The sequence below is a fragment of the Eriocheir sinensis genome, chromosome 70 (assembly GCF_024679095.1).
Source record: "Eriocheir sinensis breed Jianghai 21 chromosome 70, ASM2467909v1, whole genome shotgun sequence".
In the NCBI taxonomy this organism is placed as follows: Eukaryota; Metazoa; Arthropoda; class Malacostraca; order Decapoda; family Varunidae; genus Eriocheir; species Eriocheir sinensis.
Window position 1 is genome coordinate 7,581,418 of NC_066578.1, and position 18,774 is coordinate 7,600,191.

Consider the following 18,774-nt stretch of genomic DNA (forward strand, 5'->3'; position numbering starts at 1 on the left):
GAGGGTGGTGGTGGTGGTGATGGTGGTGGTGGTGGTGGTGGTGCTGTGGTGGGAAGAATTATTGTGGTGAGGATGCTGGGGTAGTGAGATGGGATTTGATGATGAATTGGAGGAGGAGGAGGAGGAGGAGGAGGAAGAAAGAGGAAGAGGAAGAGGAGGAGGAGGAAGAAGAAGAAGAAGGAGAAGAAGGAGAAAAAGAAGAAGAAAAGAAAAGAAGAGGAAGAGGAAGGAGAAGAAGAAAAAGAAAAAAAAAAACATGGCCGCCCCGGTAAAACTAACATCACTTCCATATCTAACCTAACTCTTAAAAAAAAAATACAGGTAAAACTACCAACCACCCCCCTCCGCTCCTCCCCTGCAGAATAAATGAAGGCAGGTTAGAGGAGGGGCAGAAGAGAGGGGGGCAGCGGGCCTCACGTCACCTCTGTAGTGTGTCGCATCTCGCTCCCTAGGGGTCCAGAAATGTCGTTTTTGGTGGCGCATCTTAAATTGAATCTGAGTTATGTTTCTGGCGTGTGTGGGGGGTGAAGGGAAGGGGGGGGGGGGGGGGGGATGGGGGGGAAGGTGGGTGTGTGTGGGGGGTGGGGGTTCAGACAAGCTACCATCCCGTCTATACAATTTTCATGAGTACGGCGAGTGAATGAAGCAACTCTCCCCCTTACGTATGCTCCCCGTTAGTAGTAGTTAGTTTTAAGGGCACTGGCAGGCTGGGCGGGGCATGGCTAGACAAGGAAAGGCAAGGCAAAGCAAGGTACAGCAAGGAAAGGCAAGGGAAGGCAAGGAAAAGCAAGGAAAGGCAGGGAAAGCAAAACTGATCTCTGAAAACTGGTCACTAATTCTCCACACACGATTATTATTATTATTATTATTTTTTTTTCTTCTTCTTCTTCTTCTTCTTCTTCTTCTTCTTCTTCTTCTTCTTTCTTTTACTACTACTACTACTACTACTACTACTACTACTACTACTACTACTACCAATAATGCAGTTTAACAATGAATATAAACACGGTAATTGACTCTTTTAAAACTAAACTATCAACTCTAAAACTCCTTAAACCTCAATAACACTAAATTCAAACTCCCTAAACCTAAAACTGATCTCTAAAAACTGGTCGCTAATTCTCCATACGTGATCAATATGAGTCAGCATGTCTCACTACACCGCCCAGGCTTCTGACGTCCCAAGGTTTTCAGCGGCGTGTTAATGACTGGCGGCGGGGCGTGTAAGTATTGCGTCCCCCGAAAATAAGCTAATGAACGTAATGCAAGGAACCGCCTCGCTAATCCAATCGAGACTGCATAAGGGTTGAGGGGAAACTCTGCTAGATTATAATTCCGTAAAACCTTGAAAATATGGACCAATAGAGTAGGAAGGGAAGGGCGGAAGGAAGGTAAGGGAGGGAGGAAGAAAGGAAGGAAGGAAGGAAAGGAAGGGAAGGGAAGAGAGGAAGGAAGGAAGGGAATGGAATGGAAGGAAGGAGAGAAGAGAGGAAGGGAAGCAAAGAAGGGAAGGGAAGAGAAGGGAAGGGAAGGAAGAAGGAAGGAAGGGAAGAAGGTAAGAATCAAGGTTTGGAGCTTATTGGAAGGATATAATCTTGATCAGTGCTGGAAAAAAAATATAAAGCAAATTATGCCACTTCTGTTGCCACTGAAACCACCATTACGACCACCATCACCACCACCAGTAGTAGTAGTAGTAGTAGTAGTAGTAGTAGTAGTAGTAGTAGTAGTAAAAAGAATAATGATAATAACTATTTCTATTATTATTTCTATTTTATTATTATTATTATTATTATTATTATTATTATTATTATTATTATTATTATTTATTTATTTTACTACTACTACTACTACTACTACCACCACCACCACTACTATGATTACTACTACTACTACTACTACTACTACTATTACTACTACTACTACTACTACTACTACTACTACTACTACTACTACTACTACTACTACTACTACTACTATTATTATTATTATTATTATTATTATTATTATTATTATTATTATTATCATTATTATCATTACTTCGCATGTATAATTATTTGTCATTTTTTTCGCTTTTTCCGCCTCCCGTTTCATCAGTAACATCATGAAGCGTATTCCGAAACATTTGCGTCATCACTTATGCAGCGCTGGAAAAAGAGCAGAGATTTTCAACATGTATCTCTCGTTATTTTGTGTATTATCTCAATGTATATTCCGTCTCTCCGGCAGTGTTTATTTTTATTTATTATTATTATTATTTTTTACAGCAGAGGAGTCAGTTCAAGGGCATAAAGAAAAAGGAAACGTGAAAAAAAAGCCCGCTACTCGCTGCTCCTAAAAAGAGTTAGAGGAGTGGTCGAAAGATAGGTCCATCCATTTGGAGGAGGTGTGTGTGTGTGTGTGTGTGTGTGTGTGTGTGTGTGTGTGTGTGTGTGTGTTATCTATCTGTTTGTCTGTCTATCTCTTTGTTTTTCTCTGTCTGTCTGTGTTTCTGTGTCTGTCTGTATTTTAGAGGCAGATCCAGAAGAGGTGGCCTAGGTTTTACTGGAGGTGACTGTTTGTATGTATATATGTACGTCTCTCTCTCTCTCTCTCTCTCTCTCTCTCTCTCTCTCTCTCTCTCTCTCTCTCTCTCTCTCTCTCTCTCTCTCTCTCTCTCTCTCTCTCTCTCTCTCTCTCTCTCTCTCTCTCTCTCTCTCCTTCCCCCTGTAATCCGCCTCCCCGATCCACAATAAGCTACGGGTATTAGCTTTAATAAAGGGAGGATGAAGAGATCAGGCCAGAGATAGGTATCCGCGCGACACTCTTGCTGCACCGAACGTCGGGCTGGAAGTTAACACGTGCGGGGGCTGGATTGTGCTGGCGGGGCGGCGGTGTTCAGGAGGCGAGTTCTTAGCTTGAAAAGAGAGGAAATATACAATAGTCTTTCTGTGATCGTTACCAGGGATGGAATGTAAAGGATATGAAGGATACCGTATACGATTTGGGATGGTGAAATATGATTGATTTTTTTTAATCACATCTTGGGCGACCCCAGTCCGTTAGTGGCGCAGACGAATTTTATTTACAGTGACTGCCGTGATGTGTGACACTTTCTTGGCCCATGCTGCTCCCCGGTGCTCCTCTTGGCCGTAGCCGCTGAAGTTAGGGTTGACTGAAGCTCTGGGCAGCATGTGGGTACCCTTCCGCCACTCGGGGATGGTTTGAAAATTCAGTGTTTCGGTGGGAGTCGAACGGGGTCCACGGTGTCACCACGCCCGCACGCTGACCACTCGGCCACCACCAGGGTAATAAATTTAAGGAATATAAAGCTAAAGGTCATTGATTTAGGGACTGAAAGGGCCGCACCACCACACGCTCACTTCGGTAATTGGTGGCCGGGGCGGCGGACTTCTTTTCTCACCTCCTCTTGAGAGTCTTGCGTTCCTAGAAGTTAAGTTAGGGAGCGGCGGCGCGCGTGACGGCGGTGGAGCGGGGTCAAAAGGAATACAATTAATTAAACAGCGCGCCATCACCGGGGGTAATAGGAGGTAATGGGAAGGTGAAGAAGGGGGAATGGACGGCTATTAGAGAAAGGGGAGGTGAGAAGGAAGGAAGGGAATGGGGTTAGTATAATATGATCTAAGTGTTTTCGTGTTTCAAGGGGACTGCGGGGCCTGTTTTATTTAGGCGATGAAGACTATAAGGTCGGTATTATAAAACACTTTGGCTTCTCACATCAGCTATTTCTAAAGGCCAAAGAAGGGGTCAGTCGGGTTCTAATGAGTGTTTCTTCAGGTTCACGGTACAGAGGAGGGGTCGAACTACCATCAGGGTCATAAAACTACTCCTGGAAATGCCCAAAACTCCTACGAAAGCCTTGTCAAATAGGTGTTTTTAGGTTCACGGTACAGAGGAGGGGTCGAACTACCATCAGGGTCATAAAACTACTCCTGGAAATGCTCACACCTCCTACGAAAGCCTTGTCAAATAGGCGTTCTTGGGCGGCGAAATATCTTATAATACGAATCTAAGTTTCTTCGTGTGTATATCACGGGAATGGGTGACCTGTTTCTTTAGGCGATGAAGAGCGGCAACAGAGCAGCGGGGCCCGTGATTATAGCAGCGGGGGGCGGGAGGGAGGAACAGGCGGGGAGATTTACCCGAGCCGCTGTGTTTTAGAGGCGCCATCGTTAACACTCAAGGCCTATTAGCGTGTTGTGGTGACTTTGGGCGCAATGGTTTATAATGACGCGTCGGGGGAAATATGGAAACTATTTTTTTTGTTTCAGCCATTGGCGCGTGTAGGCATTCTAGGTGGGGGCGTGAATCTTGAGCCCGGGTTGATAGGTGGTCTTCAGGACAGCATGTGGGTAGTCTTAGGCCACTCGGCGGTGACTGAAATAATCCCAGCTTGTGGCGGCGGGCGAGACGCGAACCCACGTCCTCCTGCACGCGGCGCCGGCACGCTAACCACTGGGCCACCACCTCAATATGCCCCTCTCAATATAGCCCTTGATATGTCCCTCTTTCTCTCTCTCTCTCTCCCCCTCTCGACTCCTCCATTCCAGCATCACTTGGTAAGCCTGTACGTGTTCATCCCCGGCCTTGTCTCCCAGTGCTATGTCTCTTAATGTTTCTTAATGACCGCTTATATCTCCCTCCTCTCTCCTTGTCTTGCCCTCTCGACAATCCTTCCTCTCACCATCACCCGTCAAGCCTATATACATGTTCCTACCAGTGTCTTAATACGTCGGGGGTCGGCCAATAATCCCTGCAGCCGCTAATTTTGGCTTTATTGCTGAGCCCTGAGGAGCGGACTGAGGGCCGTTCCAATAACTTCATTCTCTGTTAGCTGAGGAGGTGATGAGAGGCCGGGGAGATGAGGGCGAGGAGGAGGAGGAGGAAGACAACGAGGAGGGGGTGGTGGTGAAGGAAAGAGAGAGAGAGAAACAGAATAAGGAGGAAAAAATGGAAGAAATTAAAAAGAAAAAACAAGGAAAAAGCAGAATTTAAGAGGAGAAGGAGGAGGAAAACGAGGAGGGGGTGGTGGAGAGAGAGAGAGAGAGAGAAGCAGAATAAGGAGGAAAAAATGGAAGAAATGCAGAAAAACAAAAGAAACAAAGAAAAAGCAGAAATTAAAAGGAGGAGGAGGAGGAGGAGGAAAAAAAATAGAAGAAGGAGGAGGAAGAGCTGGATTAAGATGAGTTTCAAGAAAGAGGAAGACGAGGAGGAGGAGGAGGAGGAGGAGGCATAATTTAAAACAGTCACACCTCAAGACTTGAAGAGATAATAGATTAAGTAATTGGAGGAGGAGGAAGAAGAAAGAGGAGGAGGAAGAGGAAGAAGAAGAAGCATATCGTCAGTTCCCGGTAGGCAGGCAGCATGGGCGAGCACATCCCTCCTCCTCCTCCTCCTCCTCCTCCTCCTCCTCCTCCTCTCTGCTTCCTCTCCTTGATATCAGCCCAAGATGACATTAACTCCGCCGTCCATTACTTTCATTGGCTGGTAATTTTGGGTCTTAGCGCGCCGTGTGATGTTACGCTAATTCTTCCCTTAACAATGGCAGTGAATGGTTCAAGGAAGGAAGTGTGTGTGTGTGTGTGTGTGTGTGTGTGTGTGTGTGTGTGTGTGTGTGTGTGTGTGTGTGTGTGTGTGTTAGGTTACATAAAGTTGCAAGCTGAATGGGCGAGGTGGAAGTAGTGTATCGAGGTTTAGTAGAGGAGGAAGAGGAGGAGGAGGAGGAGGAGGAGGAGGAAGAGGAGGAGCAGGAGGAGGAGGAGGAGGAATAAGAGAGGGGGAGTAGAAGGTTGATGTAATAAATAAGAGAGAGAGAGAGAGAGAGAGAGAGAGAGAATTCATGTAAGGAAGAAAACCAAAAAAATAAAGAAAGAAAAGAAAAACGAGAAATTAAAAGACGAAGAAGAAGAAGAAGAAGAAGAAGAAGAAGAAGAAGAAAGAAGAATTTATTAATAGAAGCAGAGAAAACAAAGAAAAAAGAAACAAAATAAAGAAAAAGAAGAAAAATAAAGAAATAAAATCAGAAATAAAGAAAAATAAAGAAATAACATAAGAATAAAAAAATAAAGAAAAAGAAAAAAAAACACAATGGAGGAAAGAAAAGAAGAAAAAAAAGAAGAAAGCGACAGAAGGAGATGAAACACACAAGAGGAGGAGGAAGAGGAGGAGGAGGAGGAGGAGGAGGAGGAAGAGGAGGGACATGAGCACAGGAAGTCATCTCAGAAAGCAGAAAGGAAGGAGGAGAATGAGAGGGACGGAGGAGGAGGAGGAGGAAGAAGAAGAAGAAGAAGAAGAAGAAGAGGAGGAGGAGGAGGAGGAGGAGGAGGAGGAACATGTGCACGAGAAGTCATCTCAGAAAGCAGAAAGGAAGGAGGAGAAAGAGAGGGACGGAGGAAGAAGAAGAAGAAGAAGAAGAAGAAGAAGAGTAGGAGGAGGAGGAGTTTAAGCTTATAGAGCGTGGGTCCCGTTAACCAGGCATGCGGGCAACACACACACACACACACACACACACACACACACACACACACACACACACACACACACACACACACATACACTTTACTAAATGAAAAATCTTGCGTGTCAAAACTTTTACCCAATTTTTAAAAGAAATTCTACGATAAAATACATACTGGTACACACACACACACACACACACACACACACACACACACACACACACACACACACACACACACACACACACACACACAGAGAACGCGTCAGTATTAAGGCCGGCATTTTAAGACACTTCGTTTTTCATATCAACTATTTCTAAAGGTCAGAGAAAGGATCAATCGGGTTCTAATGAGTGTTTCTTTAGGCTCATGCTACTGAAGAAGGATCAAACTACCACCTGGGTCATAAAACTGCTCCTGGAAATGCCCTAAACTCATACGAAAGCCTTGTCAAATTTGTGAACTTGGGCGACGAAATCTTTTAAAATACGTCGCTAATTTCCGGGCGTCAGTAGCGACTTAATGTAAAGATGCTGCGCCGAATGGATCCCCTAACGAGGAGATACGATGGCCGGGCTTTGAACGGGATGCTTCTACGATGGCCGGGCTTTGAACGGGATGCCTCGTTCTCTTTGCCTTCATCCGACGTCCCCTTCTTTCACTTCGCGTTTCTTTAATTCACTCAACGTTCTTTCTCTGTATTCAACGTTCACTCGCTTCGACTAACGTTCCATTTTTCGTTCCCTAATTCAGATGTCCTTTCACCCAACGTTTCTCCCTTTCATCCAACGTTTTCTTCCTTTCCCCCAACGTGTTTTCCCTTTACCCAACGTTCCTTCTTTATTCAACGTTCATTCCCTTCGACTAACGTTCCTCTTTTCATTCCCTAACTCAGATGTCCTTTCACCCAACGTTTCTTCCTTTCATCCAACGTTTTCTTCCTTTCCCCGAACGTTTTTTGCCATTACCCAACGTTCCTGCCCTTCACTGCCATATCCCTTTCCTTACCCCGCTTCCTTGCCTCCCCCAGTCTTCCCCCGTCCCCCAGCGTCCCCTTATCAACATGTCCCTTTCTTTCCTCTCCCCCACGGTCTCAGGTTACATATGTCCACTCATGTCACCCAGCGTTCCCTATCATGTCCCGTCCCTCTCTTCCCTTCCCCCTCGTCCTTGGGTTAGCGCTGTTTCCCCGCTAACATGCTCCGCTGTCTGCCAATATTCCTTCGTCTGCAGGTCCGGTGGCGCGCTCTTCCCCTCCTCCTCCTCCTCCTCCTCCTCCTCTTCTTCCTCGTCCTCCTCCTGGCTCCAATTTGTAGGCCATTGTCGTCCTGTCACACATATCGCCCGTCACCGCCTCGTCTGGACCCTCCTCGCCGCCGCTGCTGCTGGGCCGGAGTGGCGACATTTAAGCCATTGGGTCTGGGGTGGTGTTGGTGGCCTGGTCTCTGTGTTGCGTTTGTTAGGGGGAATTGATGGGGTATAAGGATGGTAAGGTTTGTCTAGTAACATTTTATATTTTCCCAAGCGTTCTTTTTTATAGTCCTAGAGTTTGCGACGTCTAAGCCACTGGGTCTGGGATGGTCTTCCTTTTCTTCCTCCTCCTCCTCCTCCTCCTCTTATAATTTTGTCTTCTTCCTCTGATCCTCCTCCTCCTCCTCCTCCTCCTCCTCTCTCTTCGTCATCTACCTCATCCCTCCACTTATCCTCTTCCTTCTCCTCCTCTTCTCTTTCCTCTTCCTCCTCCTCATTCTTCTTCTTCCGCCTCCTCCTTCTCTTCCTCCTCTTCCTCTTCTCTCGTCTTCTTCAGGTAATCTTCCTTCTTTTTAATTTTTCTTTGATCTTCCTCCTCCTCCTCCTCCTCCCTTCTTCACCGTCCCTCCATCCCTCTTCAAGCCGTCTCTGTTATCATTATAAATTCGGTCCTAATCCTCCGTGCTGCGTTCGGGGTTAACGGCCGTCATTATATTCATTTTTTGGCGCTCCTTCTCCGCCTAATCCGCCTCATTATATAACGCTCAAGGACGCTTTGCCGCTCTCACGTGTTGGGCCCAGCGTCTCCACCTCCACCAGGGCCCGGCGTCTCCACCACCACCAGGGCCCGGCGTCTCCACCACCACCAGGGCCCGGCGTCTCCACCTCCACCAGGGCCCGGCGTCTCCACCACCACCATCACTACCACTACCAGCATCACCACCACCACCATCATCAACACCACCACCACTACCACGACCAACATCACCACCTGTATTACCTAACCAACACCACCGTCACCACCACCACCACCACCACCACCACATTCTCGCCTTCATATAGAGAGAAAAATGGGAGGATATATTCAATGCTTTTCCTCCTCCTCCTCCTCCTCCTCCTACTCCTCGTATTCGTATTATTATTCCTATTCTACCTTTCCATCATTTCCTGCCTCTCTCTCTCTCTCTCTCTCTCTCTCTCTCTCTCTCTCTCTCTCTCTCTCTCTCTCTCTCTCTCTCTCTCTCTCTCTCTCTCTCGCTCTCTCTCTCTCTCTCTCTCTCTCTCTCTCTCTCTCTCTCTCTCTCTCTCTCTCTCTCTCTCTCTCTCTCTCTCTCTCTCTCTCTCTCTCTCTCTCTCTCTCTCTCTCTCTCTCTCTCTCTCTCTCTCTCTCTCTCTCTCTCTCTCTCTCTCTCTCTCTCTCTCTCTCTCTCTCTCTCTCTCTCTCTCTCTCTCTCTCTCTCTCTCTCTCTCTCTCTCTCTCTCTCTCTCTCTCTCTCTCTCTCTCTCTCTCTCTCTCTCTCTCTCTCTCTCTCTCTCTCTCTCTCTCTCTCTCTCTCTCTCTCTCTCTCTCTCTCTCTCTCTCTCTCTCTCTCTCTCTCTCTCTCTCTCTCTCTCTCTCTCTCTCTCTCTCTCTCTCTCTCTCTCTCTCTCTCTCTCTCTCTCTCTCTCTCTCTCTCTCTCTCTCTCTCTCTCTCTCTCTCTCTCTCTCTCTCTCTCTCTCTCTCTCTCTCTCTCTCTCTCTCTCTCTCTCTCCTCTCTCTCTCCAGGACATGAAGAGCGACTCTATCTCCCATTTCCCCAGGACGAAGAGCTATATTATGTTATGCTGTTGTTTTGCCATGCTATGTTATGTATATTGTATATGTGTTATGCTATGCTATGTTATGTTATGCTGTGTTATGTTACGGTATATTGTATTATATTTTATGTTATGCTGTGTTATGTTTTGTTTATATTGTGTTATGTTGTGTTATTTTTGTTGTTAACGTGTTGGTTCGATAATTATGTACGTTCGTTAACCCTTTCCCCGAGAACATATCTGGCCCCCCCTCAGCTTTTTCAATACATTTTTTTTAACACTAGCACTCTTTTCACTCATTATTCATGATTGTTTTACACTATTGATTCGGTACCAGTACTTAGTGTTCATGTGCGTTATCGTTGTTCAGATACAGGAGTACGATGCTGGGTGTTACGAGCGTGAAAATTTGAAAACGTCGGAGCGGGTAGGGGTAAGGTTGGTATTGTCAGATTCTCCCGCCCCTCACACCAACTTTTTCCAGAGGCCAAAAAGGAGGTTAATCGAGTTCTAATGAGTGTTCTTTTAGATTCACCGTACAGAAGAAGGCTCAGACTACCACCAGGGTCACAAAAGTACCCCTGGAAATGCCCTAAACTCCCACGAAAGACTAGTAAATTACGTGTTCTTGGGCGCAGAAATGTTTAAAAATATGGCCCTAACGCTTCTATATTGACAGCGTTTTGCAGCAGTAGCCTCGAGGTCTCGTTTTGGGGTAATTCTCCACACACACACAAATATAAAGATATAGAAATGTATCGACTTTTACCAACACCAGCATTTGTTTCGGTAATTTCCTCCACAAACAAAAAGAAACTGAAATATATTGACCATTTTTCCTACAATAGTATATTTTGGGTAGTTTTCCCCACACAACAAATAAATAAGAAGATTAAACGGTATTGAATGTTTTACCAACGGCAGTATTTTTTTCGTGTTGGTAATATTCGCCGCAAAAAAATAAATAAAATGACTAGAATGTTTTGACTATCTTGGTGGTGGTGGTGGTGGTGGTGGTGATGGTGGTGGTGTCCCATATGGAAACACAACACAACAACACCACACCACACCACACCACACCACACAACACACCACAACATTTCACAACATTTCACAACACCACACCACACCACAACACAACACAACACAACACAACACAACACAAAGCACAGGACAGGAGGAGGACGATGAGGCTGCAGCAGGAAAGCACTCATCATCATCATCATCATCGTCATCATCGTCCCTTCCTGTATAGCGCCCGCAGGTACTCCGTTGGTCACGTTGCAGGCAGGGTCGAGGTGCGGGTCGCCGTTCCCACGAGAGTTGTCCTTCGCCCGCCGCCGCCATGCATTTCTATTTTTTTTACTTTCTGTTCCTAATTCTTCCTTTTTTTCCTCCTTCTTCTCCTCTTTTTATAATTTTGTCTTCCTGCATCTTTTTCCCACTCTTTTTCCTTTTATTTTTTTCTCTACTCTTTCCTCTTCCTCCTTTATTTTCTATTTTCTGCTTCTATTTCCTTCGTTATTTTAGTGATTCTCCTTCTTCCTTCTTCTTCTTCCTTCTCTTGGGAATGGCATAGACTCAGCAATCACATAGTTAGTGCAGGGACGATAGCTTGTTTTAAGAGTAGACTGGATAGCTACATGGACGAGGACGACAGGTGACAGTGAGGTGTGGGTGCAGTAAGGTGACGGGGTACTGGATGCGTGCCTAGTACCGCCGGTATAACGAGGATCAAGCCTCTACCTGTAACCCCTGTAACTACACCTCACCCACCGTGAGTAGTGGTGGGGATTCTGGAGCTGCAGTTTCCCTATGTTCTTATGTTCTTATGAGTGTACAGATGTTTGGGGTAGGGTCGTCCGGCGCCGTCCACCCCCGCCGCTACCACCGCCGCCGTCATAAACATTGCCTCGGTCTGTCGAGCGTGAATATGAATGAGTCTCACTAAACTAATCGGATATACGACGAGTGGAATTATCGCCGTATAATGATTGTGTGGATTGAATTTATATGGAAATGAGACGCGGTGGGCTCCGTTTATTATATTTTTGTTTTGTTTTTTGCATTATTTAGGTCTGCTGATGAGGTATAGAGATTCGTATTTTCTAAGACGGTTTTGACTCTCACCACAACTGTAACTCAAGGCCACAAAGGAGGTTAGTCGGGTTTTCATGTGTGTTTTTAACGTTCATGGTGTAGAAGCCTTGTCAAACTATCACTAGGCTCATAAAACTACCCATGGAAATAACACAACCTCTATGAAAGCCTTATCAAATGTGTGTGTTAGCCCTGAAATGCTTGAGAATATGCGATTAGTCTTGACTCACAGATTTAATCACCCACACGTTCTTAGATGAATGCATAACTCCATATTCTTCAGCATTTAGAGGCTTACACACCCTCAATCGATAAGGCTTTCATAGAGGATGTGTCAGTATTTCCAAGGGTAGTTTTATGAGCCTAGTGATAGTTTAACAAGGCTTATACACCCACAATTGATAAGGCTTTCGTAGAGGTTGTGTCAGTATTTCCATGGGTAGTTTTATGAGCCTAGTGATAGTTTAACAAGGCTTATACACCTACAATCGATAAGGCTTTCATAGAGGATGTGTCAGTATTTACATGGGTAGTTTTATGAGCCTAGTGATAGTTTAACAAGGCTTATACACCCACAATTGATAAGGCTTTCGTAGAGGTTGTGTCAGTATTTCCATGGGTAGTTTTATGAGCCTAGTGATAGTTTAACAAGGCTTATACACCTACAATCGATAAGGCTTTCATAGAGGATGTGTCAGTATTTCCATGGGTAGTTTTATGAGCCTAGTGATAGTTTGCCAAGGCTTTGCACCATGAACACGAAATCACTCACGAGAATCCGACTAATCTCTTTATGGCCTTTGGAAAGAGTTGTTATGGGAGCCGAAAGCGCTTGAGAATACCTATACGCAGAAACACACACAGTAAAAGTACAATACAGCGTCTGTGTGACGTCTACAAATTGCTCTGTAGATTGGGGTGTCCGAATATTTGTTTTACGTTTTGTGCTGTCGGTCAGAGGTAGACAGACAGACGGGCAGCGTGGCGAGGGAGGCAGTGGCGGGGAGCAAGGTAGAGAGAGGAGACCGTGTACTTCTCTGTGTTTTGGTGCCGAGGGAATGCCCAAACGGACTATTTGAAATGGTTTGAATATTGGCGCCAAGACTGCTGTAATTGTGACGCGTGTTGAAGGACATTGCAAACTTATAACAAGATCGGTAGGAATGGCGAGGCAACGCAACAATGATGTAATGCTTGCGAAATATATCTCTGAAATTATTATTGCTTTATGTATTTTATTATTAATTTTGAACTTGTTGTTGTAATTTTGTTTCTTTTCTTCGTACAGGTGAGTTGACGTGTTTGTGTGTGCAGAAGGAAGGAAGGAAGGAAGGAAGGAACGAAGGAAGGAAGGATGGAAGGAAGCAAGGTAAGAAGGAAGGTAGGAAGGAAGGAAGGAAGGAAGGAAGGAAGGAAGGAAGGAAAGAAGCAAGGTAGGAAGGAAGGAAGGAATTATTGTTCATATATTATTAACTTATTCTTTATCCTCTTTTACTACTACTTCTACTACTACTACTATTACTACTACTACTACTACTACTACTACTACTACTACTACTATGCGTAAGTCTCGAGCAGGTCATTCAGCAAGTTATCAGCTAATGAGGTGTTTAACTCACACTCACAAACACTTTCTTTTTAGCTGATGGCTCTTAAATAACAACCCTTCCTTCCCTCGTCACCTTCTCTCATTTCTATTCAATTTTATTCCCCTTTCTCTTTGTCAGTCAGTGATTAAACGTTTCTCATTATCCGCTTTTTTACTTTCGCTTTGATTTATTTGCTTTATGTATTTGCTTTATTCCTCTCTACTCTTGCTTCCGTGTCCCGCCTCATTAGCCGCCTTCTGAAGAACTGGACTCTTTGATTGCGTGTTCTTTTATCCATGTCCTTTTAGTCTGGAAAGAACACTATGGGAGGTAAGACAGAGACGGGAAATGTATACAATCTGAAGTCTCCTATAAGCACACAACGTCAGGCAGAGTATATATGCAGAGTGCTTTGATTACGTGTTCTTTTATCCATGTCCTTTTAGTCTGGAAAGAACACTATGGGAGGTAAGAAAGAGACGGGAAATGTATAGAAACTGAAGTCTCCTATAAGCACATCACGTCAAACAGAGTATTTAGGCATTGTGTAACGCGTGGGAAGGAAAGTAACAGGTCTCAATGGCAGTATATTGTGTTCTAAGGGCCGCATAACTCAACATCTCGTCACCCAAGTACACATATTTGACAAGGCTTTCGTAGGAGGTTTGAGCATTTCCAGGAGTAGTTTTATGGCCCTGTTTGTAGTTTGACCCTTCTTCTGTACCGTGAATCTAAAGAAACACTCATTAGAACCCGATTGATCCCCTCTTTGACCTTTAGAAATAGCTGATATGAGAACCGAAAGTTTCTTATAATGCCGAACTAAGAATTGTCCCACACTCAACCCATCGCCAGAATGCTTCAAGAGGTGTCAAGTGGCTCCCTCTCACCCTCCCTCTCACCCCAACCTCATACCTTCCCTTAACTTTACCCTCTCTCCCTTCTCCTTCTCCTTCCCTCTCCTCCTCCTCCTCGTCCTCCTCCTCGTCTCCCTCACCCCCATTATGAAGTTAGTGTGTGGTGTCTTGAGGTACTGTACTGTGTTTGTCACCATTTAGAAGAGTTAGCCACTTATTGCTTCATCACAGCCTATAGAGCGCTGACTACATCCTTCTACTCAGGGTACTTCTGTGGGCGTGGGTGTGGTGGGGGTGGTTGTATGTGTGTGTGTGTGTGTGTGTGTGTGTGTGTGTGTGTGTGTGTGTGTGTGTGTGTGTGTGTGTGTTCAAGAGTATAACCTTTTAAATTTCTTCTTCTTCTTCTTCTTCTTCTACTTTTTCTTCTTCTTCTTCTTCTTCTTCTTCATCATCTCCTTCAAGTGTTATATGGACGTGGTCGAAGAGGAAGTTCAACATCACTAAACCCCGAATGATCAAGTCCCCGGCGCCGCTCAGATGCCCCAAAGTCACAAGGAGTTCGAATTTCGGGGAACTCTCGCGCCTAAAAATAGCTGTTGCCTCTCTCGTCCTCCTCCCCAAACATACACCCTTGCGACTAGGCGGGAGGGAGGGAGCGGGTGTGGAGGTGAGAGCCGCGCTAATCTGGGCCGTGAGGTAACGCGGGTGACTGGTGGGGAAGGCAGGCTAATAGGACTCAAGGGACGGGGATGTGAAGACGAGCCGTGAAACTGACCCCTGCAAACTAAAACCCAGAGAATTTTTTTTTTTACAGCAAAGCAGACAGTTCAAGGGCGTGAAAAAAAAGAAAACAATAATGAAAAAAAAAAAGACCGCTGCTTATTGCTCCTGAATCGAGTACAGAGGTGTGGCCAAAAAGAGAGGTCAGTTTCGGGAGGAGAGAGTGTCCTGATACGAAGATGAGCACTGAGGCCACGCGCAGCTATAGTGTATGCCTCCAACCTCACCATGTCTTCCCTGACCTGCCCCACAATTGACCTATGCCCGACGCTTCTTGAGTATGACATTATGATCACCTGACTCCCATAAAGGTGTTGTTTGTAGTGTTCACCCGCGAGCACCGAGGCCACGCGCAGCTATAGTGTATGTCTCCAACCTCACCTTGACCTCCCGTACCTGCCCCTTGATTGACCTATGCTATGCCCAACGCTTCTTGACGTTATGATCACCTGACTCTCATAAAGGTGTTGGTTGTAGTGTTCACCCGCCCCCTCTGTCGATCTTCCTGCAAATTACAACCCACGGGAGCCAACGCCTTCACTTGACGACCCGTAAGCCACATTGGAAGATTACAGGGATGATTGCACACGATTCGCTTACACCCAATGCCCCGTTGAGACTCTATCACTGGCAAGAGGGCGTGGGAGTACTTAACCATTTACTGATTGAATTTCTTTTACTGGCCTGCATTATAAAGTTTTGATTCACTCATACCCAATGCCCCGTTGAGATTCTGAGATCACTGGTAAGGGGGTGGAGGCAGTACTTAACCATTTACTGATTGAATTTCTTTTACTGGCCTGCATTATAAAGTTTTGATTCACTCATACCCAATGGCCCCGTGGATAAGCTTCGCAGAAGACTTGTCGAACTATCACTAGGCTCATAAAACCACCCATGGGAATACTAACACAACCTCTACCAAAGCCTTATCAAATGGGGGTTCGTAGGTCAGTTGCGTGTACAGACTAGGATGGAATCGGCGTGTGAGTGAAGCGACGCGTCTCCTTGTGTATGCTCCCCAGAAGACTTGTCGAACTATCACTAGGCTCATAAAACTACCCATGGGAATACTAACGCAACTTCAACCAAAGCCTTATCAAATGGGAGTTGGAAGGGCAGACTGGAAAAGAATCGACGTGTGAGTGAAGCGACGCGTCTCCTTGTGTATGCTCTCCAGAAGACTTGTCGAACTATCACTAGGCTCATAAAACTACCCATGGGAATGCTAACACAACCTCTACCAAAGCCTTATCAAATGGGAGTTGGAAGGGCAGACTGGAAAAGAATCGACGTGTGAGTGAAGCGACGCGTCTCCCGGTGTATGCTCCCCGTTAGTTAGTTAGTGTAAGAAATGTTTGAGAATAAGACCAGAGTTTCGTGCATTATCCCGCATCGCCTCCTCCTGATCGGCAGTGTTTGGGTGAGTCAGGGAAGGAGCGCGAGCCAGCAGCCTTCAGCGCCGTGCCAAGGGGTCCACTCAGCCAAACTTGTGCTTAACTATTTTTCTTTCCTCGGTGCTTGGCAGGCTCTTGCACGCGCCGCCCCCTCCCCCCCCCCCTCTCACGCCTCACTTCCTCTCCCTGTCTCCCTTCCCTCCCCTCTCCTCTCTCTCCCCTCTCTTCCTCTCCTCCTCCTTCCTTCGCCTTCGCCTTTGCTGTCCTTCATCTTCCACCTTTGATTAGATAGTTAGTGTAGCTTGTCACAAACAACCTCGTGCTGTTGTTTGTTCTTCCTTTGTGTTCCTTTGTGTTCCCCTTCTCTCTTCCCTCCTCTCCCCTCCTCTCCGTCTCTCCCTTCCTTCTGACACCTGGTTAGTCCTCTGGGTGAGAATCTGACCTATTTAATGAGATATATTTTTAATTGTTTGCCTTCCTGCATTAATCATCTTGCTACTGTTGTGAGTGTGTTTTCTTGGCAGTAATTAAGTTGCTTGATATTCTTACCTGTGTGGCTTTAATAAGGGTAATGTTAATAAGGTTCTGATGGTAAGAGAACCGGATAGGACACGTAGCAATGGGTTTAGATTTGATACACGCCGCTCCCTTTTGCTATTCATACATTAGGTCTTTCAATATTCATTTTTCATTCATTTAATTCATTCATCTTTCTCTCCGTATATTGACCCGGTTCTCTCTCATTAATCATCTCTCTACATCATCCGTTCATTCATTATTTATCTTATTATTAGGGAGAAATTTCCTTGACACCAATTAAAACACGTGAGAGAGAGAGAGAGAGAGAGAGAGAGAGAGAGAGAGAGAGAGAGAGAGAGAGAGAGAGAGAGAGAATAAGAGGCAGAAAGACAGACAATCAGACAGAGAGAGAGAGAGAGAGAGAATAAGAGGCAGAAAGACAGACAATCAGAAAGAGAGAGAGAGAGAGAGAGAGAGAAAGACAGACAATCAGAAGAAAGAGAGTGTACCAGCAATAAAGGTGTTATCGTACCTCTCCTCCTCTCCTCCTCCTCCTCCCTCTTCCTCCTCCCCTCCCCTCACCATGCACCTAAATCCCCGCCCTTCCCGCTTCCTGCATCATTACACGCGTTTTCTAAGCTCTACACTTTTTCCATTCAGCTTTGCGGTGGAGTCGCGTTCACTCATCCCTTGCCTTGCTCTCATTTACCTCGTGGTGGCGGCGGTGGTGTTGGCGTCAGGAAGTTTTATTAAGAGGCTCGTATTCCTTTGCATTTCGGGGCCTATACAGATATCTACGTTAGTTAAGGCTTTGGGAGAGGCTGTGTTGGTATTTCTATGAACCTAGTGATAGTTTGACAAGGCCTCTACACCGTGAACGTCAAAAACACTCATGAGAACGCGACTAACCTCCTTTGTGGCCTTGGGAAATAGTTGTTGTGAGCTGAAAACGTTTGAACATGCACCTCAGGACCCATATTTTTGGTATAGGTTGTGGTGTTGTTTCCATGGGTAGTTTCAAGAGCCTAGTGATAGTTTGACGAGGCCTCTACACCATGAACGTCAAAAAATCACCTTCTCAAACGTTTCAAAGCTTACATACACACCTACATTAGTTAAGGCTTTGTTATAGGTTGTGGTGTTGTTTCCATGGGTAGTTTCAAGAGCCTGGTGATAGTTTGACGAGGCCTCTACACCATGAACGTCAAAAAATCACCTTCTCAAACGTTTCAAAGCTTACATACACACCTACATTAGTTAAGGCTTTGTTATAGGTTGTGGTGTTGTTTCCATGGGTAGTTTCAAGAGCCTAGTGATAGTTTGACGAGGCCTCTACACCATGAACGTCAAAAAATCACCTTCTCAAACGTTTCAAAGCTTACATACACACCTACATTAGTTAAGGCTTTGTTATAGGTTGTGGTGTTGTTTCCATGGGTAGTTTCAAGAGCCTGGTGATAGTTTGACAATGCCTCTGCACCATGAACGTTAAAATCACTCAAGAGAACCCGACTAATCTCCTTTGTGGTCTTGAGAAATAGTTGTTATGAGAGCCGAAAGCGTCTAAGAATACATGTTTTTTATTCCTTCCTTCCTTGCCTTCCTTTCAACCATCCTCTCCCTCCTCCCCTCTCCTTCCTCTTCCCTCCAGCTTTTCCTCCTTCCTCTCCTTCCCCCTCCCTCGCCTTCCCGGATGAGGTGCCAGGGCCGCTTCTCTTCCCCTTTCCAGTGTAATTATGTGAGTTAACGAGCGGCCCCTCACGAGTCCTTCATAATTGTAGTTAATAAAGCGGGCGCCTGCTGTGACTAATACCGCCCGTGACCCAAGAGAGAGAGGGAGAGAGCGGCGCGAGAGGAAGGAGGAAAGGAAGGGAAGAAGGGAGAGGGAAGCGGCGGCGGTGAGAGAGAGAGAGAGAGAGAGAGAGAGAGAGAGAGAGAGAGAGAGAGAGAGAGAGAGAGAGAGAGAGAGAGAGAGAGAGAGAGAGAGAGAGAGAGAGAGAGAGAGAGAACATATATACAGAGAGA